This window comes from Mustela erminea, chromosome 7, assembly GCF_009829155.1.
Source record: "Mustela erminea isolate mMusErm1 chromosome 7, mMusErm1.Pri, whole genome shotgun sequence".
NCBI classification, from domain to species: Eukaryota; Metazoa; Chordata; class Mammalia; order Carnivora; family Mustelidae; genus Mustela; species Mustela erminea.
Genome location: NC_045620.1, coordinates 65,900,147 through 65,925,703, shown reverse-complemented (window position 1 = coordinate 65,925,703; position 25,557 = coordinate 65,900,147). Strand labels below are relative to the sequence as shown.

Genomic DNA, 25,557 nt, shown 5'->3' with positions numbered 1-25,557 from the left:
AATAGAAATATTGAAGAAGGAGCACAGTTTTCTACATAGACATGTATGTTTGGACAGGTAGTGGCCAGGTCACATGACTGTCCAGGGTTCCGGGGTGGCTTGGAGGAGCCATGTGACCTCGGTTAGCCATACCAATTGAGTCTGAGCAGGGTCCTAAGAGTATCATGGTTCCATGGATTAAGTTTAAGGAGGGAGGTCATGTGACTCCAACCGCCTTATAGACTGGGCTAGTCACAAGACTACGGCTTCTCTTGATCTTGTAATGACCCTGTTCCTTCAAATATCGATAGAATCTACTCTCAGAGCCTATGGAGGAAATATGGGTGGTCTTAAACTATCCCCATTCTCACCACCCAGGAGCAGTCTGGGACCCTTGTGGCCAAAGTTGGCATGACTACCCAATCCTCTTCACTGAAGGCTTCTGGGAGCCCCCTCCTTCTGTCTGAGAACTCTGTCTCATGGCTCTGTGCACAGGGGGTTCCTGAGATTTTCCAAATGCAGGTCTGACTCAATTACATTTAGGCTCAAACACATACTCAGGCCTGATGTGCTTCCCCAGACCACCATGCTCAATCCCCATAGCTTTCCTGTGAGCTGGATTCTAGCATCCTCTTTTCATGGACATGCAAACAAAGGCCTAGGGCGTTAGGTGGCTTGCTCCAGGTCTCATGGCCAAGTGGCAGAGCAAGATCAAGAGCCAGGTCCTTCTGATCCCAAAGCTGAGAGCAAGGCTGTTTGCTTGGTTCTGCACAGACAGAGCATACGTGACAAGTGTGACCATAGTAACTGAGGGTGTCCCTGCTGCCCTGTGCCCTGGCCCCTCACTGGGACTGCTGGCCGCAGGGTGGTAGACAAAAGGGTCCTCCCACCTCTCTTCTGGTTCTCCCCTCTCCTGCTGTCCCGGGAGACAGCACCCCAACATTTTTAGCTCCAAGACTGGCATCTTTGAATCTACCTAACCAGCAGACAAGGTCAGGCTGCCGTCTCCATGTTCCAGAAGCCTGGAGATGTGTGGCAGCTTGACCTCTCCATTCCTTCCCTTCCCCACTCCCAGGTCTGTTTCCCCCACTGCACTCAGCCATAGGTGGGACTGGTGTGATGGGAACTCTTCTCTTTTGTCTTTGCTAACAGACACTCTGTCTCTGGGGCTGAGGCTCTTAGAGCATGAAAATAATCTCGCCATGTTTTGGATCATGTTTTTGCCCTTTCTTGATGCTGTTTTGGGGAGAGGAAGGATGGGCTTTGGCCAGAGGTCCAGCCTTGTGAGGGTGGCCAGGCTGCCCAGCCCACCTGTGGGGTCACTGCGGAGGCAACATGTGTGTGTGTGTCTATGTCTCTGTATTTGCATCTAGGTGCATGTGTGCACCCTAGGTGTCCTGCAGGCTGGACACTAGGCCTGATGCTGTTGAGAGTAGAGTCTCAGGCTTTGTGTCCATTTTTCTCAGTGATCCTGGATGTGACCTTTCATCCTTCCCTGTGGCTGTTGGGGTCTTTGCCTTGAGACCAGAGAATTTTCCTTTGGAACCAAGTGGGCCTCGCTACCCTGGGGAGGGCAAAAAGTTACTTTCAAAAGCAAATGGGAACATGGTGTTGCTGGGACCCCGGAGCTGATGGGACCTTGTTTAATTCTGAAGGAATGTGCGCGGGTTCTGGCCCAGCAGAGCAGGCCCTGGCCTGACAAAGCCCCTGGCCAGTGGGGGCTGCCTCTGGAACAGGGAGTTTGGCTGGTCAGAGGCAAGCTGTTCCGGAGATGACAATCATATGATCAGGTATGGCTGGAATGGGCCAGGGCTGAGAGAAGCCCATGGTGCCTTCCTCAGAGCCTCTGGGTAAGTGTACCTAGCTCCGTGCTGGGGAGAAAAAGCAGGGAAGTTTGTACCTGCCCCCTCACAGCCCATTTCTACCCTTGAGGGAGTGTAGCATTTAGCAGAGAAGAGCAAAGCCCCCAACACGGTAAGAGGTGTATCAGGGACGGGGTGGGGCAGCATATGGTGTAGAGAGGAGGAAAAAGGAACAATTTCTGTGGATTCTGATCATCAGGGAAGACTTCTTGGAGGAGGTGAAGGTTTAGCTGGGCCCTGAAGGATGGTGAGGATTTGGTGGTGGGGGGGGGAGGACATTCCAGGAAGAGGAGAGGACTTTGCAAAAGATGCAGAGATGAAAAAGGGCAAGACCTTCTTGGAATAACGGTGCCCACACTGGCCCAGAGAGGGCCTGGGAAGAGAGGAGTGGCAGATGAACAGGAAGATCAGCTCTGGTATATCAAGGGAGCTCTGGGTGCCGGCCAGAGTTCATCCTTAGGCGATAGGGAGCTACTGAAGGTTCTTGAGAGGAGGAGTGACCTAATGAAAGGAGTGAGTTGTGTAGGAAGAGAGAGATGGGCGGGGTGATCAGGTCAGCTGCTGGGTGGGGATGGAAGCTGCCAAGAGCAGAAAAGGGGAAGGCAGGGGCTATTTGGGATGAGGAAATGTAGGGCTAATGAGGGGTCAATAGCTGAGACCTGGGGAGCAAAGGGGGCAGAACGGAATTCACTCCGCATTTTGTGACCCTTGGACATTCTTCAGGTCCCGTTTCTGCGTTGGGATCCCCCTGAGCAGACAACGCCAGGTCAGCCTGAGACGGCTCTTTGCTCACAGGCCTGCGGAACCAGATGAGCCTGGGAGACCGAGACAGAGGCCGGGCCCTAACCCAGCCCACGACCCGGCCCGTCCTTTGTCGTCTTGCCCAGAGTGGCCCTGGCCTCAGCAGTGGGCTTCTCGTATCTCATCCACTGACAACAACAAGCAGCATCTGTCACCGGAAGCCCATGTTAATCCACAGGGCAGAGGAAGGGAGCCCTAGAGCGTGTGTGCATGCTGCAGGAGTGTGATCTCTGTTTAGGCCTTGGGGGGAGTTGGGGTGCAGGATACCGCCCAGCCTGGGTGTGTGCATACTGTGGTCTGTGTCCATCCAGCGCAGCGTGAGGGCACATGCAGTCTGGTTCTGCTGGCCCCAGGGCCTGGCCTATAGTGTGTGTCTGTTTGTTGAGGGAATAAGAGTGAACATCAGCCCAACTGAGGCCCCTGGTGCAGATGGCCTTCCAGAAATGGCAGCCATAGCCAGCTAAAGGTGTCCTCCCTAGAGGCCTGGGTCTCTTCAGTGTATTGACACCATCTTAGCTGTCACTCCCACCCTGCCCCAAACACCCAGGGCAAGCCTGATGGTGTCTGGCTGTGCCTGTGACTCCACCCTGTCCCTCCCCCATGTCCTTGGCCTCTGCAGGCTGGAACCGCAGCTCCCTTTGCCTATTCTGAGCTCAGTGCTTCCTGCGGTTATGAAGTAAAGCCTTGAGAACATCCCCGGAAAATGGGCTTGTCCTGGAGGTCGGGGCAGCTCCTGGCCTTGGGAAGGTCCTGGGTGATGGGGCAGGAGTCTGGCTAAGCAGACGGGCTTCCCTTCTGGAGGTGAAGGTGATTATAGTCTTGTGGAGTCAGCATTATCTGCTAGTTTGGAGTTTTCCAAGCTGGGGATGGTAAACCTCTCTGGCAGGCATGATGTCAGGGTCCCCAGTGACTGGCTGTGCCTGCAGGAGCCAGAGGCCTGATGAATCATGTGGGCCAGGATCTGGGCTCCTACACTCATGGGCCAGACTGTGGGGCTCCTTGGCCAGGGCCCGAGTGGGCTTGGGGGTGCTGCTTGCCTTATGCCCTCCCTCAGCCTCTATATCCATTCCCTCGCCCCTCTGCCTCTCCCTCCCTGGGCGCCCACACAGGCAGCTCTGCTTGTGCTTTCCCAGGTTCTGGAAGCTTTCTGGGCCCATCAGGGGACCTGAGCTCCTGTCTCCGATGGGTTTGCTGCACCCAAATAACTTGAGCCCCAGCAAAACGTACTGTTTGGCTGGTGGCAGTCTTCCTCAGAATGCCCTGAGCCGTACACCCCTTCATCCTCCTGGCACATTTGAGGAGTACCTTCCTTCCCGTGATGGTTTCATCCTCATACAGATCTAAAGCAATACTGGGCCCCTCCACACTGCAGCCTGAGGCAAAAGGGAGCATCAGTAAGACCGGTCCTCTATTTAAAAATCTCGTATTTCCTTCAGCCATTATCAATATTTTGCGTGAGTTTTCATTTAAAAAAATATTGCATTCAAATCTGATTTTCTTGCCTGCTGAAGCCTCAGGTGAGCGCGTGGAGACCGACTCTGCTGCCCGTGTGGAACAACCCCCACATTTGCGCTCCTGCCAGTTTGGGGCCCCCCTTTGCTGCGAATGGCAGTTTCCCGCCCCTTGTCACATTCCATCTTCTGGCACAGCCTTCTGGAGTGCATTAGCCATCACTGGTTTCTCCTTCCCACAGCTGGGGAGCTGAAGCAGAAAGGTGAGACTTGTGTGAGGTGTTCCCTGTGTAGTCCCAGGAGGTGGCTGGACTGTCCCTAACCTGGGCCTCCTGAGCCTCCCCCCCCCACCCCGGTGCTGGAGCCTGGGGCTGGGAGTCCCTTTGCTGGGATCCCAACCCTCAATGGGCTGTTTGCCTGCACGGTGGGACCCCTTTCCAGGCCCCTGGCTGCACACAGTCTTCCTTGTGGGGGTGGTCTTGCCCACCTCCCCAGGGACTCTGCAGGGCGAGTATAACATGTTCCCGCCTGGGGCCGAAGGAGGGGGCAGATTTCAACGGTGTGCCTCCTGGAAACCACATCAAATGGGGTAGCTAGGAATTAATAAATAAATTTGGGAGACAAGTCAATTACCCTCCCCTTGTGCCCCGTCCCTGGGGGCAAACAGCAGCCTGTGGTTCTCAGCCCGAACACGCCTTCCTGGGGGTAGGCCCAGTGAGCCAGGCAGCTGGCTTCTGTCAGATTAGCTGGGCGAGATGTGACAGGCCTCTGTCCTCTGGGGAAATGGCTCCCTTCCTGGGAGGCGGTGAGGACATTCCCAGGTTGCTATGTTCCTGCCCTCTCCCTGCACCCCTCCCTCTCTCCCTCCCCTCCTGGGTGGGTGTCCATATCGCAGCCCCTCCCACAGTCTCTTGCCCAGTTAGTCACAGGCCCCAAGTCCCACAGTGATAGCTGTCAGGTGTGGTTGCCATGGCTTCAGGAGATGCCTGCAAAATTCACGGACCGGCCAGAGCGCTGTCTCGTTAGTCTCTTCCAGACACATGGGCACTATTATTTCAAAGACCGGACTACTCATTGCCTCAGAAAACATTTATTCAGTCCGCAAATATTTTTAAATGACGTGCTTTGGGGCGGTTTTTGCTACGTTGTGGAGATAGGGAAAAGAGACACACACTTGCCCTCTAGGAGCTTAAGTTGTGCGAAGAGGTCAGACCCTGCATGGACAATCCACCATGCAGGGCACCAGGGGGGTACCTAGCCCAGCCTAGGGGGTGTCCCGGGGAGGGTTCCTGAGTAGATGGCACCTGGGCTACCTCCTAGGGGATGAGTTGTCATCCAGGAAAGAGGATGTAGAGTACTGTTCCAGAAGGAGGGAACAGCATTTGCTAAGTCTCAGAGGCAGGGGAGGGCCGTGAACTGCACGGTAGCATGTGGAGGGGCCAGGGAGAAGGGCCAGTAGAGAGGCTGACTCAGGTGTGGCCTTGAGCTACACCTATTTGTGAACAAGGTTGCATGGGGCAGGGAGGGATGGCCTGTCAACTTTCTTCTTTCAGTCTTTTAAAAAAGTGATTGGGTTATGAATTCTTTTCAGCTTTCTTTGTGCCTTGGGCAGGTGGGGTGCTGGGTATTTTTCCTATTTAGGAACAACACGCGACTCCATAGAACCCAGCAGACTGCAAAGAGAAAGGAATGATCCCCAAAATATGAGAGCAGTACCTTGAAAAAATGAGTCTCCCTTCGGACATACACTGCCCCGGAATGTTCTATGGTTGACTTATGGAGGTGTGCTCTATAGATGAAGGATTCTCAAGTCAAGATTTAGTAGGCACGATGATCGCTTGGAAAATTTGTTAAAAATGTGGGTGTTTGGGATCTGACTCGGTGGGGGTTCAGCGGTGTGCGTTTTTAGTAAACTTCGTGGTAAATCAGATGCAGTCAGAAGAACATGCTTTGAAAAACCCATTCCTAGAATCTGGAAGATTTTGTCCTGGGGAATTTGCTTGCAATTCAGAAGGATGCCACCAGATGGCAGTGGTGTTCTGCGATGGCTCTATGTTAAGACCGCCCCTCCCTTTTTTTTCCATTGAGGCTATTGCCGGAGACACAGTTCTTTACCACAAAAATGTATCAATTTTAGGTAATTTCTAGGACTGTTGGTCATGAAATCTGAAATTTCACAGCTTAGTTTTAGATTTAAATGGACGCTTCAAACATTAGAGCTGCACTTTTGCAATTACAGTGGCCACTGGCCTCTTGTGGCTTTGAGCACCTGAAATGTGCTTAGTCTGGACGAGGATGTGCTGAAAATGTAAGAAACACACTGAATTCCAAAGACCAAAAAAAAAAAACCAAAAAAAAAAAAAACAAAAAAAACAACGAATGTATACATATCTAACTAATAATTTCTATCATGTTTACATGTTGAAGGTACACTATTTTGAGTTAAATAAAATTTTATTATTAAAATTAATTTCATTGTTTCTCTTTACTTTTTCAAAGGGAATACTAGAAGATGTAAAATTATATAGGTGGCACACGTTCTATTTCCGTTGGGCAGCACTGCCTTAGAAAAGGCCCAGACTTGAAGTCCAAAGACCTCCATTTAAGTTCCAGGCACTCATTGCGTGCCTTTGGGCAAGTCGTGTACCTTCACTTAGTCCCCATTTCATCATCTGTAAAAAAAGGCGTAATTACAGCAGGCCTACTTACTTAAAAGAGTTATTTAAAAGACCGAGTGAGATAATGGGACCGAAGGAGCTTGTGTAAACTCTAGAGCATCACAAAGGAATCAAATTACTATTGTGTGGTTACTGATAAACAGGAGAACCCGGGTCAGACCCTTCACCAAGGTTACTGGATTGGGCACTTCCAGATTCTTGAGAGTTTACGACCCACCCACCAAGTTAAGGAGTTACCGTATGCCCTTTTGAAATGCAAAATGACAATATAGGGTTAGAATATGATTCAAGTTAAGTAATGGGAAGCAACACAAGGCGTACAAATCTTCCTGGACTTAGGTCCTGATAAACCCATCATAAGTTGAAAATAGTAAATCAAAATGCGTTGAATACGCTTCACCTCCTCAAGATGATAGCTTATGCCAGCCGACCTTACATGTGCTCAGAACACTTATGTTGGCCTATGGTTGGGTAAAATTCTCTAACACAAAGCTTGTTTTACAACAGTGTTGCCCATCTCATGTAACGGATCGGATACTCTCCTGAAAGTGAGACTCAAGCTTATTGCAGGGGTGTGGAGTGGATGTAAGGCAGTGGGCTGCTGACCCAGGTGATCGCGAGGCTGCCACTGCCCAGCGCCTCGAGAGAGGGTCGGACCGCATATCGCTAGCCTGGGAAAAGGTCCAAATTCCAAATTCCAAGTTTGGTTTCTACTGAATGGGCATTGCTTTTGCACCATCATCAAGTCAAAAACCAAAACCAAACCAAAACAAAAACATGAGCTGAACCACCATAAGTTAGGGACCATCTGTCCATAGTTAATAGTGAGTTATTTCTTTTTCTACTTGAAAATGCGCATTTATTGAACTGGGACTGTAGGATTGGAAGGTTGGGTTGGAGGGGAGAGTAGCGTTTTGTCTCTCTCTGCGAAGGGGTTTATCATCTGAGGGAACAGACACAGATGATAAGAGAGGGTAGACAACCGTGGAAGCCACCAGCCTGGGGGCCAGTAAAGGGAACACTGGTGTTAGGAATAAGAGACAGGACACCCAACTAACTCTCCCTTTTCTCCTCTTCCTTACTAACTAGAATCTTGACTTTTGGGGGGTTGGCAATTGGCCTCGCTTAAATACTACATTTTTGGGCCTCTTTCGAAACTAGGCGTCGCCACACAGTTTAGTTCTGGACAATGACCTATAAGCAGAAGTTGGATTGGGCTTCCACGAAATCTCTATAAAAGGGAGAGACATTCATCCAGGGTGCACACAAGAGCCTTTGGCCGTCCTTGCCCGGTCTGTGCGTGTGATGGTGGCGACTCCGGCAACCATTTTGTGATCGTGAATTTAAGTCTCACCCTCCAGTAGCAGAGGAGAAAGCTAGAATGAGCCTGGGACCTGGCTGACATCGTACGGATGCTAGACTGCTCTGAATTTCCAACCTTTGCTGTTCTTATTATGTGAGAGAGATGCTTCTCTCTCATTGTTTAGGCCACTGTTGTTGGGGTTTTCTGTTCTATGTGGCCAACCTGACTGCTGAATGACAGTGAGCATCTCAGTGTTTATGTCAGTGCTCCCCGGCTCCATTCGCCTATGATTTTGTTGCAGTCTGGGGCCAGAAGGGCACATGGCACAGATAGGGCCACTTTTAAGCCCTATTGCAGCAATCTGGGTGGTAGTGAAGTGTCCTTTCCCTCTTCAGGAGGACTAAGAACCCCAGAGGAGGAGAAAAAAAGAAATACCACAAAGAGCCACATTTAATGGGTGCCTGGGTGGCTCAGTGGGTTAAGCCTCTGCCTTCAGCTTGGGTCATGATCTCGGGGTCCTGGGATCGAGTCCTGTGTCGGGCTCTCTGCTATGCGAGGAGCCCACTTCCCCCTCTCTCTCTGCCTGCGTCTTTGCCTGCTTGTAATTTCTCTCTCTGTTAAATAAATAAATAAATAAAATCTTTTTTTTTTTTTTTTTTAAAAGAGCCACATTTAAGAGAAGGGGATATTCAGGTGCTGACTGGTGCCAGCCCACTCTATTTCATAATTGAAACGTGTAAGGGGAAAATTAATCGGCAAAAGAGAGTTGAATCTGAACTTATATAAAAACAATTATAAAAACACATGGGGCGCCTGAGTGGCACAGTTGGTTGAACATCTAACTCTTGGTTTCAGCTCAGGTCATGCTCTGGGGTTGTGGGATCGAGCCCTATGTCAGGCTCCATGCTCAGTGTGGAATCTGCTTAAGATTCTCTCTCCCTCTCCCTCTGCCCCTCTGGCTCATGCTCTCTCTCTAATGAATGAATAAATCTTAAAAAAAAAAAAACCAAAAACACATAATAGAAAACTTACCATCCTAACCCTTTGAACTGATTTCTTTTTAACCTTTTTTCCTACAGGTTTTCCTGCAGCTCCCACCTCCTCCCACCTCAGAAGACCAGCCGTAGGGAAGGGGTAGGTTATCTTTGGTTTGGGGCTCAAGCTGACTGTCTTGACCTCTTTATTGAGGTGATGGTTTGGACATTGAGGCTTTGCAGAAACGGAGTGTTTGTTAAAAGACCTTCCTTTAACATGTGTGGGGACAGGCTTGGTGGATTACATAGCAGAGTTTACCACTACCTGGATGGGAAGGGCTCAGGAGAGATCGAGAGCCACCCTTTCCAAGCCCAGGGCCGTGGAGGAAGCATAGTAGGAATAGTAAGGAGGGGGAGGTGTGTGCTCTGATGCTCCCCCCGCGCTCCCCGCAACCCCGCCGTCAGCTCTTGCTAGGTAAGGCTGCAGTAACAAACAGCCCCACAGCTCTTTGTCTCAAAACAGCAGTGTCTCAGGGTGCCTGGGTGGCTCAGTCAGTTGAGTGTCTGCCTTTGGCTCAGGTCATGATCCCAGGGTCCTGGGATAGAGCCCTACATCGGTTTCCCTGCTCAGTAGGGAACCTGTGTCTCCCTCACCCTCTGCGATCTCTCTTGCTTTTGCTCTCTCTCAAATAAATAAATAAAATCTTAAAAACAGAACAGTGGCGTTTCTGTCATTCATGTCCCACGTTGATGGCTGTGGTCAGCTGGGCTCTGCCCTATGTCTTCTCAGTCTGGGGCCCTGACTGAAAGGACAGCCCCAGTGTGGAGCACACAGTTCTCAGGGCTGGAGAAACAGCAAGGGAGCTGGCAGACTCTGACACGAGCTCTCAGCACATCTGCTTGAAGGGAGCCCATGTCCTGCGTTCTCATGGCACTGGCCACGCCAGTTGCGTGGTGGCCACGTCGGTGGGGTGGGGAAGGAGGGTCCTCCCACTGAAGTCCCTAAAAGCTGCTCAGCCACGAGCAGTGGGTGACACCCTCTTTCAGGTGTCATTGCCTCTGCTGGCAGGATGGACCCATTGCAGGACGAAGGGCTAATGGAGACCAGGCCATGGCAGAGAAAAGCAGTCGTGTCTTCCGTTCACCTGCGATCACAGCAGGACAGGCGGCTGCCCTCACAGACCGGGGCCTCCCTGTCACCCCTGCCCCCCTCCAAGAGAATGTAAACACAGACGCCCACCGACCTTTCTTTGGGGCAGGAGTTGTTTTCCTGAATCGGATGGGATCAACCTGTCCTGTGCTTCAGACCTGTTTATATTTTTATTTTTATTTATTTATTTATTTATTTTTAAGATTTTATTTATTTATTTGACAGAGAGAGAGAGATCACAAGTAGGCAGAGGCAGGCAGAGAGTGAGGAGGAAGCAGGCTCCCTGCTGAGCAGAGAGCCCAGCCCCATGGGAGGCTCTATCCCAGGACCCTGAGATCATGACCTGAGCTGAAGGCAGAGGCTTTAACCCACTGAGCCACCCAGGCGCCCCTGGGACCTGTTTTTAAAAGGACTTTCCTGTTTGTTTGTCCCTTTTCTTTCTTGGATTGTCGAATATTTTTATAACATACCTTGCACACAATCAACACAACCTAGGAAAACAGTTATTAAAGAGCCAGAGAATGCTTTCTTCACACTTGTCCTCTTTTATTTCTTCCTCCTTCTGATAGGTTGCTCCTGGGTGGGGCTGTGGCCGGTGGGTGAACCTGGGGGAATGAGCTGTGAATTCGGGACAGGACATCCAACAAGGGGCCTGGGGTCCACCCTACTTCTAAAGGAGCTGGGACACCCCTTCCCTGAGCCCTCCAGGCAAATTCTTGCTCAGCCCCATTTTGTTAATTTACAGGCTGCAGAGCTCTCCCTTCTCAGCTCTTGGGGCCGCTGGGCTGGGCTGGTTTGACAACAGGAGCAAGTGGTGGCCACGCTCAGGGGACATGAGGGGAGAGGGAAGGCCTCTTTCCCGTCACTTCAGATCCACCGTGTCGTCCTCGGCAACCCTTCCAAGGTGCCTAATACTCCACGTTGGAACTCCTGCCCTTGGGCCCAGCGCTGACATCAGGAAGGTCCCACGTTAAGCTGCGAAGGCCTCAGCACAATGAGTCCCTGGGGACCCCCAGAGCCAGGGCTGTAGGAAGGTCGTCGGGAACTCTGGGAAGCGAGTAGAAGTTCTTGGAGGGGGGATGGGAGCTGAGAAGGGGGTGGAAAGAGGGACCCAGGTGAGAGACCTACCCGCACAGCTAGAAGCCACTTCTGTCTCCAGCTGGCCTTGGCTGCCACGGCAGGAAATGGAGGAATCAGCCTGGCTTATGTCCATGGGTGGGTGGAGAACAGGCATGGGAGCACCTGGGGGACAAGCGGGGTGTCCGTCCTCCCATCCCTCTGTGGACGGGTGGGGTTTCTGCACTGCTCCTATAAGGTGTCCCTGGTGCGGGCCCCGTGGTCAGCGGAAGGGCCCCAGGCGGCTCGGCATGGGTGAGTGAGTGGCGCTGGGGGTGTCTGGGGGACAGGAGAGCTCTTCCCTACTCTCTCTGTCAGCCCACTTCCCAGAACCCTCAGAGTGTGGAATCAAAAGGAAGGTGGCCAGGGGCGCCTGAAGACACCATTTTGATGATCTCCTGTGTGAAGTATCCTGTGGTGTTTGTGGAGGTGGGCCCTGGCCCCCTTCTGCTGTTAACTCTCCCCGCAGCCCTGGGTGTCTGATGGGCTCATTGGCTCGGAGGAACTCACGGCTGATACCGCTTAGAGGTGTGTCCTCTCCCAGGGGGATCTGGCCTTTACTAAAGAGGAAAGACGCAACTAGAGGCTGGATCACCAAGGGAAGAAAGGACAGGGAGATAATTTGAAGCAGGGAGTGCTTCTGCTCTCTCCTGTCATGAAGGTAATACTAGACAGCACTCATATTGGTAGAGTATACTAGAATTTGCGAAGCCCTTTCACAGATGGTGGCTTACTTGCCACTCCATCAGCTGACAGAGGTAGGTATTGGTAAACGAAGACACTGAGGCCCAGGGAGATCAGGGATGTGTCCAAGGCCACACAGCCGCATGCTGGCAGAGCTGGGACAGGGAGTGGATTCTTTCCCTCTGATCTAAGTCCTCTCTGGGGTGCCGGCCTGCAGGGGCTCTGCCTGGGAACAGGGGTGTGAAGACGGTAAAGCCCCAAGAGGCTCGTGGAGGTACTGGTGAGTGAGAGATTTGGACTCACAGGACCCACCTTAAGATCCGAATTCCATCTCTTTCTCAGAAGTTACCTAACGGCCCGAAGCCTCAATTTCCTTACTAGTAAAGCGGGGGTACACCCCCTCCTCCAGCTTCCCCTGCCAGGGTTACTGTGAGGACCAGCAGTGAGATCCCGTGATTGAAGAATGGTTGCAAATGGCAAAGGGCCGCCCTCACGCTCCATTCCAGGAAGTGAGGGCTAGACTCCTTTGCGCTGTTCACACCCTTCCTTTTGGGGGAAGCAGAAGGCTCAGAAATAGCCTTTGCTTCTGTCCTCCCTGCATCCCCCCACCCCGCCCCCGGGAATTGGGGCTGAATGTTTTCTTCTTGAAATACAAAAAAATCAAAGCAGATGCAGAAAAACCAAAAGCTCATTCCTGCTTCCCCTCAGCTGCCCTTCTGCTCTCTGGGGCCAAGAAGAGAGGATGCTGCTGGAGGCCTGGATAGAGCGTGAGCCTTCCAGAGTCCTCCCTGCCCGGCAAGGGCTCCCGGCAGAGACCTGGGCACTGTTTGTCATCTGTCCGGAGGCCAGTGCTGGTGGACCCTGGTCTTCCTTGGGAGGTGGGGCACTGAGAGAGGACCCTGGCTTTCTCAGACCAGGCTGGTCTTGCCTGAGAGCACCAAGGAGCCACCTGGACACACCAGAGAAATGGGTCCTTTCCTCCTAACCCAAAATAATGGACACCTTTTTGGCCATTTGCACACTGGTGTTCAGAATTCTGTGAGTCTCTTTTCCCCTCTGATGATCAGTGGATGAGTTTTCAGGGCATGTTTGTCTTTTTCTAGAAACAGGGAGAGACCAGTTGCAGCATACACATTGTGTGGGACAGCTAGACGACCAGTCCCAAATGGGAGAGGGCCACAGAGTGGGGGCTGCCGACACGTCCTCCCGCCCCAGACCTAGGGGCTTGCCCTGAGATGGTTAGGAGGGCTCACTGGTCTACCTGTGTCTCCTCAGCTGTGTCTGACGGGGATCATTACTCAGAACTTGGTAACGGCAGCAAAAGGGATTTGCTGAGAGGAAGGTAACCTCTATACAGATGAGCCGTAAGACAGACAAGCTGTTTTCTAGACAGGCAGTCCTATCTGTGGCAATCTCAGACAATATAAGGTTTGTGTCTGCTGTTAAGTGCCAATCCCTCTTTAACAGGAGACTGAGAAAGGAATGTTCCAGGCCACATTCTCAATCAGGTTTCCAGCAGGTCCGGGTTCTGAACTTTCTTCTGGCCCTCCTCTTGCTCCAAACCATTCTGAATTCCTCTTGGTTCCATGCCAGCGGCTCCCTTTCTTCTTAGGGCTTACAGCCTAGGAAACTGTTAGTTTCCCTAACTTCTCAGCGTTGGATTTACAGTACAGAGTTCAGCGGGCCTATTTTCATAGCTCTGTTTTTTTGCTGTCTGCTCTCCCACAGGCTTACCTGGAGACTGGGGATGGTGGGTGGGGCTCCGGGCCAGCACACAGTCTGCTAACGAAGGGGGCTGTGCCTTTGAAGAATTTATTTATTCATCTGACAGAGAGAGAGAGAGAGAGAGAGAGATCACAAGTAGACAGAGAGGCAGGCGGGGTGGGGGGGGAGCAGACTCCCCGCTGAGCAGAGAGACGGATGTGGGCCTCGATCCCAGGACCCTGAGATCATGACCCGAGCCAAAGGCAGAGGCTTAACCCACTGAGCCACCCAGGTGACCCAACACAGGTAAAATCTTAAAAGTAGGCAGAGAGGGGCGCCTGGGTGGCTCAGTGGGTTAAGCCGATGCCTTCGGCTCAGGTCATGATCTCAGGGTCCTGGGATCCAGCCCCACATGGGGCTCTCTGCTCGGCAGGGTGTCTGCTTCCCCCTCTCTCTCTGTCTGCCTCTCTGCCTACTTGTGATCTCTGTCTGTCAAATAAATAAATAAAAACATTAAAAAAAAAAAAAAAGGCAGGCAGAGAGAAAAGACCCAACAGACTGGCTACAGACTTCTCAATGAAACAGTGGGAGCCAGAAGGCAATAGAAAGATGTCTTCAAAGCTCTGAAAGAAATTAACTACCAAGTAGAAGCCTACGGATCACAACTATCCTTCCAAAATAAAGGGGAAATCAGGACACTTTTAGAGAAGCAGTATTTGACCAATCTCATCACCAGCTGATTTGCCCTAAAGGAAATACTAAACAGTATTCTTCAGGCAGAAGGAATTTAAACTCCAATGTAATCTGGAAGATGCAGGAAGGAATGAAGAATAGTAAAGGTAAATACATGTGTAAATGTAAATGAATATTGGCTACCTTTACAGTAATGATGATATCTTGTGGAGTTTTAAATAGGTAGCAAATTAAAATACCTGAAATAACATAAATAACATTTGTTAGGGGATGATGGGAGAGGTCCTTGCATTATCCAAGAAAAAAAAGGGGTAGAAGTACTAATTTGTGGGGCACCTGGGTGGCTCAGTGGGTTAAGCATCTATCTGCCTTCGGCTCAGGTCATGATCTTAGGGTCCTGGGATCGAGTCGCACATCGGGCTCTGCTCAGCAGGGAGCCTGCTCCCCACCCCCCGCCTGCTGCTCTGCTTACTTGTGATTTCTCTGTGTCAAATAAATAAAAAAAACTTTAAAAAAAAGAAGTACTAATTTGTTATCACTTTGATTAGTCAAAGATAGATGTTGTAACCATATGACATAAAATTTTAAAAAAGCAAAAACACCCACTCGAAAGAGTGAGTCAGGTTGGCACTATAAATATATCAAGTTGATAAAAAAGGGGCCAGAAAAGGATCATACAACAGGCAGGGCAAGTAGAAGGCAAAGAAGATGGGAGACTAAAACCCAATATAATAGTAATAACAATCAATATGGGGCACCTGGGTGGCTCAGTCGTTAAGCATCTGCCTTCAACTTGGGTCATGATTCCAGGGTCCTAGGATTGAGCCCCACATCGGGATCCTTGCTCAGCCAGAAGCCTACTTCTCCCTCTCCCACTCCCCCTGCTGGTGTTCCCTCTCTTGCTGTGTCTCTCTCTGTCAAATTTATTTGACAGACAGAAATCACAAGTAGGCAGAGAGGCAGGCAGAGAGAGAAGGGGAGGCAGGCTCCCCGCCGAGCAGAGAGCCTGATGCGGGGCTCTATCCCAGGACCCTGAGATCATGACCCGAGCTGAAGGCAGAGGCTTAACCCGCTGAGCCACCCAGACGCCTCAATAAGTACAATCTTTAAAAAACACAAAACACAAAACAATCAATATAAGAAGGATTAAACACTCCACTTAAAATACATCATTGTCAGAGCAAATAACAAAACCAGACCTAACTACATCCTGTTTACAAGAGACATACTTTAAATATAAGTATACAGAAAGATAGGAAGGAAAAAAGTGATAAGCTGCACAAAGAAGTTAGGATAGCTACATTTATATCAGACGAAATCGATTTTAAGGCAAAAAGCTATTAGTAGAGTTAATGATACTCCATAATAATACAAGGTACAATTAAGTAGGAAGCTTAAGCAATTCTATAGTTGTATGAATATAATATATTATCCCCCAAGTAACCAAAGCAAAAATGAAAGAACTGAAGGAGAAATAGAAAAGCCACAGTCATATACTGGGGAGACGTTTTTTGGCCATCTCTCTTGGTTATTGATATCAAACAGAAAAATATGCAGTAAGGACACAGAAAATTTGAGCAAGATGATTAATAAATTTGAATTAACTGATATAAACAGAAGACAGCTTCCAAACAACTTCAAATATACATTATTTGCAAGTGCAGATGGAATCTTTAAAAAAACTGGCCCAATGTGACACCACAAAGCAAGTCTCAACAAGTTTCACAAGATGAAATGAATATGTTGACTGAGTACACTGGAATTAAGTTTAAAATCAGCAACAACAATAAAAAACTTACTAAATCCTCAAATGTTTGGAAATTAAGCAATATTTTTCCTAAATAACTGATGGTCAAAGAAGAAATCACAATGCAAATTGGGAAATTTTTAAAACTAAATGATAGTAAAAAGAGTACATTGCAAAACGTGTATGATGTAGTTAATTCCAGACTTAGAAAAAAAATTATTTATTTATTTATTTTTATCTTTTTTTTTCCAGACTTAGAAGAAAATTTATAGCCTTACATGCTTAAATTAGAAAAGAAGGGCTGAAAACCAATGATTCAAACATCCAGCTCAAGAGGTTAGAAAAAGAAATTCAACCCAAATAAACAACACCCAAAGGAAATTAAACCCAAAGAAAGTAGAATGGTAAAAACAATGAAGATGTGAGCACGGATTAATAAAATAGAAAACAGACAAGCGATAGAAAGGAACCACAAATTTGGCCTTATGAAAATACCAGTAAAATGAACAAGCCCTTGGCAGATTCAATCATGGGGGGGGGGAGAGCGAGAGAGGGAGAGTGGCGGGGTGGGGGTGGGGGTAGAGGGGGAGAGAGAGAGAGGAAGGTGGAGGGAGAGGAAGAAAGAATGAATAACTGATACCAAAAATGAGGTAGGAAATTCAGATTCTATAATAATGGAATAATAATTCTATTATTAGACAGGAAGAAGATATGATGGACAACTTATGCCGATGTGTTTGATAACTTAGATGAAATGGACCAATTGCTTGAAAAAACTACAATAGAAATTTCCTACAAGTAGAAATTCTGGAAACTCAAAACCCTTAGAGAAATTGAATCTTTAGGGGTACCTGGGTGGCTCAGTTGGTTAATTGTCTGCCTATCGCTCAGGTCATGATCTTGGGGGTCCTGGAATCTAGCCCATTGTCGGGCTCCCTGCTCAGTAGGGAGCCTGCTTCTGCCTCTCCCTCTGCCTGCCACTACCCCGTTTGTGCTTTCTCTCTTTCTGTCAAGTAAATGAATAAATGAAATCTTTAAAAAGAGAGAGAGAGAGAAATTGAATCCTTACTCAATCCAATATGTGCTTTCTGCAAAGGGAACTCTAGACCCAAACACCTTCAGTAGCGAATCTTACCAAACATTAAAGGAAGAAATAATGGCAGGATTACACGATCTTTTGCAGAGAATAGGAAAAGGGGAAACATTTCTTAACCTGTTTTCTGAATCTCACAAACCCTTGCCACCTGACAAGGACATTACAAGAAGGAAAATTTTCAGGCCTATTTGTCTCATGAATACAGATGCAGAGTCCCCTAAAGAAATATTAACAAACCAAATCCAGAAGTAGACAAAAGATATTAGATTGTGACTAAATTTGGCTTATTACGGAAATGCAAGTTCGGTTTAGCACTGGAAAAGCATTCAGTTTGGTTTATCGCATTAATGGGATAAAGGGAAAAAGCATAACATCATCCTAATTGGTGCAGGAACATTATTTAATAAAACTTGACATACATTAATTGAAAGCACTCTTAGGCAAGAAGAAACAGAACCGTCAGGATATGTGTGTGTGTGTGTGTGTGTTAATGTGCGTGTGCATGTGTGTGCATAAAGAGAGAGAGAGATTTTAAGCAACTGGCGCATGGGTTCATGCAATTATGGAGGCTGATGCAACCCCAGTGTGTAGAGCAGACCAGCAGCTGGAGACCCGGGAGGAGCCGACGACATGTGGGGACTGGTAATGCGGAGCACAGGCGAGGACATGATGCTCCGAGAGCTCTTACACATTGCTGATGGCGGCATAAGTTGAAAACTGTACGAACACGTGCATACCCTAGGCCCCAGCCAGCCCACACTTAGCTATACACCCCCTAGAAATGCATTCATAGGAATTCCAAAGACATGTATGACAATGGCCTTTGGGGCTTGATTTCAGATCCCGAAACCAAATGTCCATCATCAATAGAATGGCTCATACTAGTCAGCAATGAGAATGGTTATTTATTCCTGTCAAACAACACAGGTGAAACCCACAAACACACTATCGAGCAAAGAAGCCAGACACATGAGTATATGCAGCACGATTCAGATTATAGAATGCTGGACACCGGGCAAAACTCATGTACAGTGTCAGAGGTCAGGATGGTGACATTTGGGAAGGTGGGAGAGGCTAGTGTTTGCAAAGGGCGTGGAGAGGGCTTCGGGGTTATTGCTTATGTGTTTCTGCTTTGTGGGAGGGTTGGCTGCATGACACAGCGTCTTTGGGAAATCCATCGTGTTTACATTAAAAAAATTAAAAAGCCAGAAAGAACAGGGGGACGTGATCTGGAGATTGCACGGAGAGACAGCTCTTTCCAGAAAGTTTGCTTTCAAGGTAAAAGGGGAGGCGAGTGGGCAAAAGGGATTTTTTTCGCTTCCATCTGGCTTTGGAATGCCGATGTGTTTGTGCAGTGGTGGAAATAAAGCGATCAAGGCTGGAGCATGGATGAAGATGGAGGGGGTCCTTGAGCCGTGAGGGTGCAGGAGGAGAGCAGAGGCCAGAGGCACAGACTGCCCAGGCCCTCTGATCACCCTGTGAGGTGTGCAGGGAACTCACACACAGGCCCCTCCTTCCCAGGGCACCTCTGGTCCTCTTGCCCCGGCTTCCGGTCCCGCAGGGGGCCTGCCCCAAACTCACACCACCCAAGTGGAGTCTCTGCTTCCTGAAAGGGAGACAGGGACCGAAGGGTGCAAGCTAGTGGCCAGCAGCCTTTGGACAAGGTGCAGGAGGAGCTTATGGCTGTGCAGGAGGTGAAGGTCCCAGCCCAAAAGGGGCTTTGAGGGGTATTCTGCGGATTTCTGCCTCAGGAGCTCCTGTCCTGATTGGCTGGTTCTGGGTAACCCAGGGGATGGCCACCAGGCCCTGGCCACCTGCGTCTCTGCCCTCTGTCCCATTCCTGACCTGCTTGGGGCAGTGGCTGTCTGGCCACTCACCACTTTCAGAGGACCCCAGGGCTCTCCCAGCAAGCAGGGGGAGGGAACCTTGGCTTCAGGAAGGGCAGGAAGTCAGCTTGAAAAAGCACATTCCTTGGCAGGTTAAAAAACATTTTTTTTTTTTTAAAGTGTAAAGGCTTAACCTTTGCTAGGAAATGGTTGCGGTATTTTCTTTAAATGAAAAGAGACCATTGTAAGTGGAACTTTGGAAAATATACAACGTCTTGGTGCCTTTCTTCAGGGCGGTCCTGGGCAATCCTTGTCAGGCCAACTCTGGCCTTTCCTCCAGATGGTCTCTCCTCGTACTGTGTGAAGAGCCTGGACCTGCAGACTGGTCCCTGGAAAGGCCACTGGAATGCTGAGCCAGCAGGAGACCCCACGCAGAAGGGGCTTCTTGCTTCCTGCAGTGGCCTCCACTCCGGGCCACGTGTTAATGTGTAGGCCAAGTGCAAAATAAAAATGCAGGGCCCCTGGTTCAAAAATGATTAAGACCTTTAGGATGGTGACAGCGGAGCATTACATGGAGTGCAGACCCTTCTAGTGAAGGATCACTTGTGACCCCCAGGTCTAGGAGCCTAGCCTCCACTGGACTCTGATGGATCATATCACTCTCATTCCGTAGGCCAACTTGAGTTTTTGAAACTTGTCTCTTAGGGGGTACCCCCAGAGCCAGACAGGGATGCCAGAGAACACAGGGCAGGGCTCAGGGCTTTCTTCCGGGGTCCCACCCCCACTCCCTGCTTCCACATACCGCAGCTGGCAACAATTTCCCAAGCTGGCACCCTGCTCAGATTTCTTTTACATTTCATAAACTGCATTCCTGGGTCGTGAGAACATTCTGGATTGAATCTGCACTTGCTGGTAACCTGGGAGTCTGGGGTAATGGGGGAACACAACCAGCTGCATCCCATGAGTTCTGGGTTCCTTGATGCTCCTTGAACTGTTTGCAAGCCTTCCTACAGGGCCTATCGTAAATAGGAAAGGGCAAACACATGCCGACCTTGCTGCAAATGAAAACCATCTACTGCTTTCCCTGAATTTTAACACATACTGCTCTGTGTTGGTAGAGAAGGTATTACCTTGTGTGCCACTTACAGACTTGTGTAACTCTTGATGAGGTCAGGCCTAAGCATCTGGGTCTTCCTGGGTCTGGGAGACCCACCGTGCCCTACAGCCTGGTTCCCAGGGGTTGGGTTGACCTATAAGCCCAGACCCTCACCAGAGCTTCCCTGCCCCACGCAGTGGCCAGGAGCCACTCGTGGCTCCAGACCACTTAAAACGTGGCTAGCTTGAATTGAGATATATCATTCATGTACAATAGATAAAGGCTTAGTTCAAAAAAAAAGGATGTAAGATGACTTGTTACTAATTTTTTTACATTGATTATATGTTGAACTTATTAAGATGACTTATATGATGGATAATGCAAAATACGTTATTAAAGTTAATTTTGCATGTTTCTTTTTCCTTTTTTAATGTAACTACTAGAGAATTTTAAATGATATTTGTGGCTCGCATGGTATTTCTATAGGCCAGTGCTTTTCTGAAGCCTCTTCTTGTGTATTTCTATATCCCAGTGTATGCGAATTCCATACGCACACACCCCTGATCAATTGACAGAATCTTGGAAGGAGAACCAGGCCCATTGAGAAGATGTTGACCTGAGTGCTGCCTCCTCCAGGAAGACCTCTCAGAATGTCCTAGGGCCACATAACACTACGGAGCCAGGAGCCTTTATCTGGCCATGGGTGATCTGTCTGCCTTTTTCCATCATCCAACACACATCTATTGAACACCTACAGTTGTGAGGCCCTACAGCACAATGACATCAATGTGTAGGCTCTGGAATCTACATGACCTGGATTCAAGGCCTGGCCCTACCACCTTTGAGCTGTGTGCCCTTGAACGAGTTACTTACCACTTCATGCCTTGGTCTTCTCATCTGTGAAATGAAACTTAGAGCATTGATGCAGAATCAGGATGGTGATCCAGCTGTCTCCCTCACAGGCTCCCTGGGAGGATGAATTAGAACAAGGCACAGAGAGAGCCATGGACCCATCTGGCACCTGGACTTTCCCGGGGCTCAGCTAATTCTGAGGAAGGAAGGGACAGGAACGAGGGCTTCAGGTAAGAGTGGCACCTTTGATCCTGGTGAGGCTCTGAGGCAGAGCAGAGAAACCCTGCAGTGCCCAGGACGTGGTGCAAAAGGTGGAAATCCGGGGAGGCGTCTACCCAGGATGCCCACCTAGAGGGCCCAGCATAGGCAGGCTTTGGGTGGAGGGCTGGGTTGATGATGGGGAGCTGGAATGTGAGTGAGGAGTGGATAGTCCTGAATGCAGATCATTCCCCCAGCTGGAGTCAAGCTAATGGGCAGGGCTGAGGGAGTGGCCCCAGATCACACTCCAAATCCCACACTGGCAGATCTGTGGTGTTGAACCCCTCTTTTCCTTGCAGTCTTGCTCTTCTTAATTTGGCTAACTTAATTTGGGTAAAGCTCATTGATAAAACTCATCTGAAAACATCAGTAGCTGATTGCAGTAAACTTTAACATCCCCCCACAAGGGGCTGAGGGGGTTGTTCGTGCTGGCTGGCAGGAGGCCTTCCATGCAGTGATTCGGGGATCTAGGCTCTGTGAGTCTGGTGGTTCTGCCCTTCCTTACGTCCCCAAGTTCTCTGCAGCTGTCCAATGGGCAGACAGGGAGGGGCAGGTGCAGCGATTGTGACCTCTTCTAATCAACCTGGCCTGATGGGACCACTCGTGCTTCCACTCCAGCCCCGAGAACAAGTCACGCGGCCCCTCCTGGATGCAAGAGGGGCTGGAAAGTGAAGGCTCTACATGATGGAAGAGAGAGCCCCGGTTTCTGGTGGCCATCTCTGCCAGCTCCCACTCTGGGGAGAGCCAAGCCATGGGCCTCCTTTCCCCCCACCAGACCCCCACCCTTCTGCCACCTGCCAGTTGCTGTAGCTGAGTCCTGAGAGGGCTCCCAAAAAAGAGTAGAGGAAAATAACCTCGACCCTCTCTAGAGAGTGACCTAGGGAGACACACTCGAAGGGACAGTGCACCATGGGCTTACACTTAGCCCACTCCAACCAGCCAGGCTTGGCCTGGAGGAATAGAGCTCAGTGTGTAAGCCAGGCCTGCAGTCTGGATCTGGAGAGAGTGTGGGAAGATGGACCAGCTAAGGCTTCCTGGAGCTGGGAGTGATCTCAGAGGGATGTCGCAGGGTCCTGTGGACAGCTCTCCCCATGTGCTTCATCACTCTGCTGGTGAAACCCAAAGTCCCTGATGGTTAGGACTGGACTGAGGGAAAGAGGCATGGGTGGGACGGGGGCAGGACATGTCTTATTATCTGACCAGGCTTCTTTGCACACCTGCTGGCCACTGAGGAAGATATGAAGGAGAACAAGGCCAGCTGGGCCTCAAGATATTTGTGAGTTTATGGAGAAAATGATCAAACTTCTGTACTTCGGTCTGAAGCAGGATATGCATCATGCCCTTCCAAGAGGAGGGGTAGATGGTGAAGGTCAGAGGGGAGGGGCTCACATGAGCAAGTCAGGCCTTCCCTTTGGGGCAATCACAGAAGGCTTCCTAGAGGCTGAGGCTTGAAGGATGCAGAGGGAAGAAATAGTGTTCCCACATGTGTGGTGCTTTATTATTTCCAAAGCCACAGAGGAAGGCAAGGTAGAGAGGGTGGCAGGGACAATGCCTTCCATTTGACAGGGGAAGAAGCAGAAGACCAGAGAGGCTAAGCTCTTGGCCCAAAGTTGCACAGGAGGTGATGAATGAGAAGGCAGGTGTCGGCCTAGCGGCTCTGGGTTTTTTACATGAGTCTGATAAGCACGTTTCTCCCTCAAGGCTGGTCAGGCTCGGTCCTCAGGTGTGGCTGGGCAACTCCCAGGCAGGGAGCCGATCCTCCCTGGGGGCTTCTCAGGGCTGGGTGCTCAGCCTCCCCTACAGAACATGTGTTTCCTGTTTTCCTTTTCCCCCTGGCTTAGGACAGAGAACAGGGTTTTCCTGAGCGGAAGACCCTCAGAGACCTGGCCTGCTACCAGCTAGCTCCGGCTGAACGCTTGCTCACGGTTCTCGTTACTCAGAATGTTGAACCCCCTCACCCTCCCTCCCAACGGTCTGTGTGGCCATTATGTACCCTCCCCTGCCCCACTCCCAAACTCCCAAGACCTGGAATTCAAATCCAGAGCTGGGACTCTCCCCTTTGTATTCTCAGAAGACCCTTCGCTGATCAGCCGAGTTTCTTGGGGAGACCTGGGGTTTGCGCTGCTTTGGAACCTAGGAGCCGGAGCTCTGGGGCAGGGCTTGGCCCTGGGGTTTGGGCACTGAGCCAGGACTCTGGCCAATCCTACAGCCATTAGAAGTTCAGAGCCCCGAGAGCTCTCCCAACTCCTCACCCCCACACTGTTTCCCACTGTCCTGGGGCAGAGGCTAGGGCCAGTGGGTGACATGACCCAGCTGTCCAGCCTGTGTCACGTGAGGCGAGGCGGGGGAGACCTAGGGCTCACTCTGCTGAATCAGACTTGGCATCTTGTCCCACAGTAGGGTTCAGGGCGCCCCCTGCTCCTCAGATGCAAGAGGGGTGCAGGATGAAAGTGGGAAGGGCAAGAGAACATTCCAGATCTGCAGAGCCTTGGCCCCTGGGTGTGGGCGTGAGCTGTGAAGAAGAAAGGCAGGGTTTCACAGAAGCAGAATACAATGCTGGCTACCATTCTGTTGGGAGGAGAAGCAAATGGAGGGGTGCGGGATGTAGGTCAAAGGGAACACTATTTTCAGTGATAAGAAGAGTAAGTTCTGAGGATCTAAGGTAGGGCAAGGTGATTAGTTCATAACATGGTTTTGCAGACTAGAAAGTTGCTGAGAGTAGATCCAAGTGTTCTTATCACACGAGCCGGAGTTCACTTACCTGTGCAAGGCCACGGCTGTATTAACTCTCTTGATCTTAGTACTAGCCCTACAATGTACATGTGTAACAAATCATCACATTGTATACCTTAAATCGATACAATTATGGTTGTCAAGTATTTCTCAATAAAGTTAAAAAAAAAATCGGTATTGGCTACACTCCCCAGCATGGCTCCCACCCTGCCTCAGAGAAGAGGAGGAGAGGGTCTTCCCATTTCCTCGCCTGCCCCACCCACCCCACCTCACCCCTGTGCCTCCACTACTCAGCACCACCTGCCCCTGCTGCTGCCCCTCTATCCCAGGAGAACCTGGTCCTGTGTTTGAGAATGGCTCTTGGGGAGGGTGGTGTGTGTTTCTGTCAGATGAGGTGCTGGGTTTGAGAGGACTTTAGGGGGGCAAAGGCGGGTCTGGGTACGTGGCTCAGTATGGGTGCCTGTGGGGGCTGGTGAGATGTGACAGCCGGGCCCTGCCTTGGCCTATAGCTGGGAGTGGGGAAAACTGCCTCTGATAACCCGGCCTTGGGCTTTGAAATCCCCCTTCCTCACCAGGGCTTTAGGACAGCCCGGTTTATTAGGGACAGGTTTATCTGGGGCTGACTTAGCTTGTTAAGATAATTGTGGCAGAGGGAGGCTGCAGCCCTGGGGGTCCCGCCCTGGATAATTACTGTCCTTTCTCTTTCATCTCTGAGGGCTGTGCCCCTTCGCGCTTCCTGGGCCCTTTCGCTGGGGTCCTTCCAAGGCCTCGGGAGGGGCCCTGGAGATGCTTTCGTGTGGTCTCATGTTTTTGTTACACTTGCAAAAGCACGTTATTGCGACTACAGTCACTGGAGGCTGCTGTTCCTTTTCATCCCGACATCCCCTCTGTCCCGTGCTCCCTCCTGTCCCAGGGAGTGGGATAACTGGTGGCATCCTGGGGACTCTTAGGGAACCTGGAGTTGGGGACGCATTTGAAGCAGGCCCAGGGCCTGTAAGTGTGTGGATGCAGCCCACGTGTGTGATAGTTCACGAAGGAGGCTGTGGGTCCCTGCTGGGTAATGTGAAGGTTATTTGAGGAGGAATGGTTTCCAGGAACTCTCAGATGACCCCCAGTGCTAGCCCAGCTGCCGAGGTGGGGCCTGGGTGGGTCCTATGGCTCTCAAGAGGGGAAGCATGTGGGAAGCGCTAGAGAAACAAGATTTGAAGTGCCCAGAGCCGGAAGCGAGTCCCTGGGGGAAGTTCTTTTCATCTTACAACACATATGAAACCTGTTAAGGGTTTACCCCCAACTGACACCAATCTTAAGAATTCACACGACATCAGTCTTGAGGCTGAAACAAACTTTTCTAAACTCTGCATGACAAAGCACATATTTCCCTCAGCCATGGTAGAGAAAAGGCCATTCTGTACTCTCCATGGAAAATGGCATGAAATTGTGGGCATGTGGTGAGCCCATCAGAGAACACACAGCCAAAAATATAAAAGAGCATTGTAAAAGTGTGTCAGGGAGTTAATTTATTAAAATATTATTTTTCTCAGGTGCCTGGGTGGC

The 25,557-nt window shown here is 50.1% G+C and overlaps 1 long non-coding RNA gene across 1 annotated transcript; it reads left to right on the top strand.

Moving 5' to 3' along the window:
• Positions 1–1,574: 1,574 nt before the first annotated feature.
• On the top strand, positions 1,575–25,557 carry LOC116595508. Its single transcript, XR_004287721.1, has 4 exons — positions 1,575–1,769; positions 2,565–4,356; positions 9,154–9,208; positions 21,123–25,557. It is a non-coding gene; the product is annotated as an uncharacterized LOC116595508 (long non-coding RNA).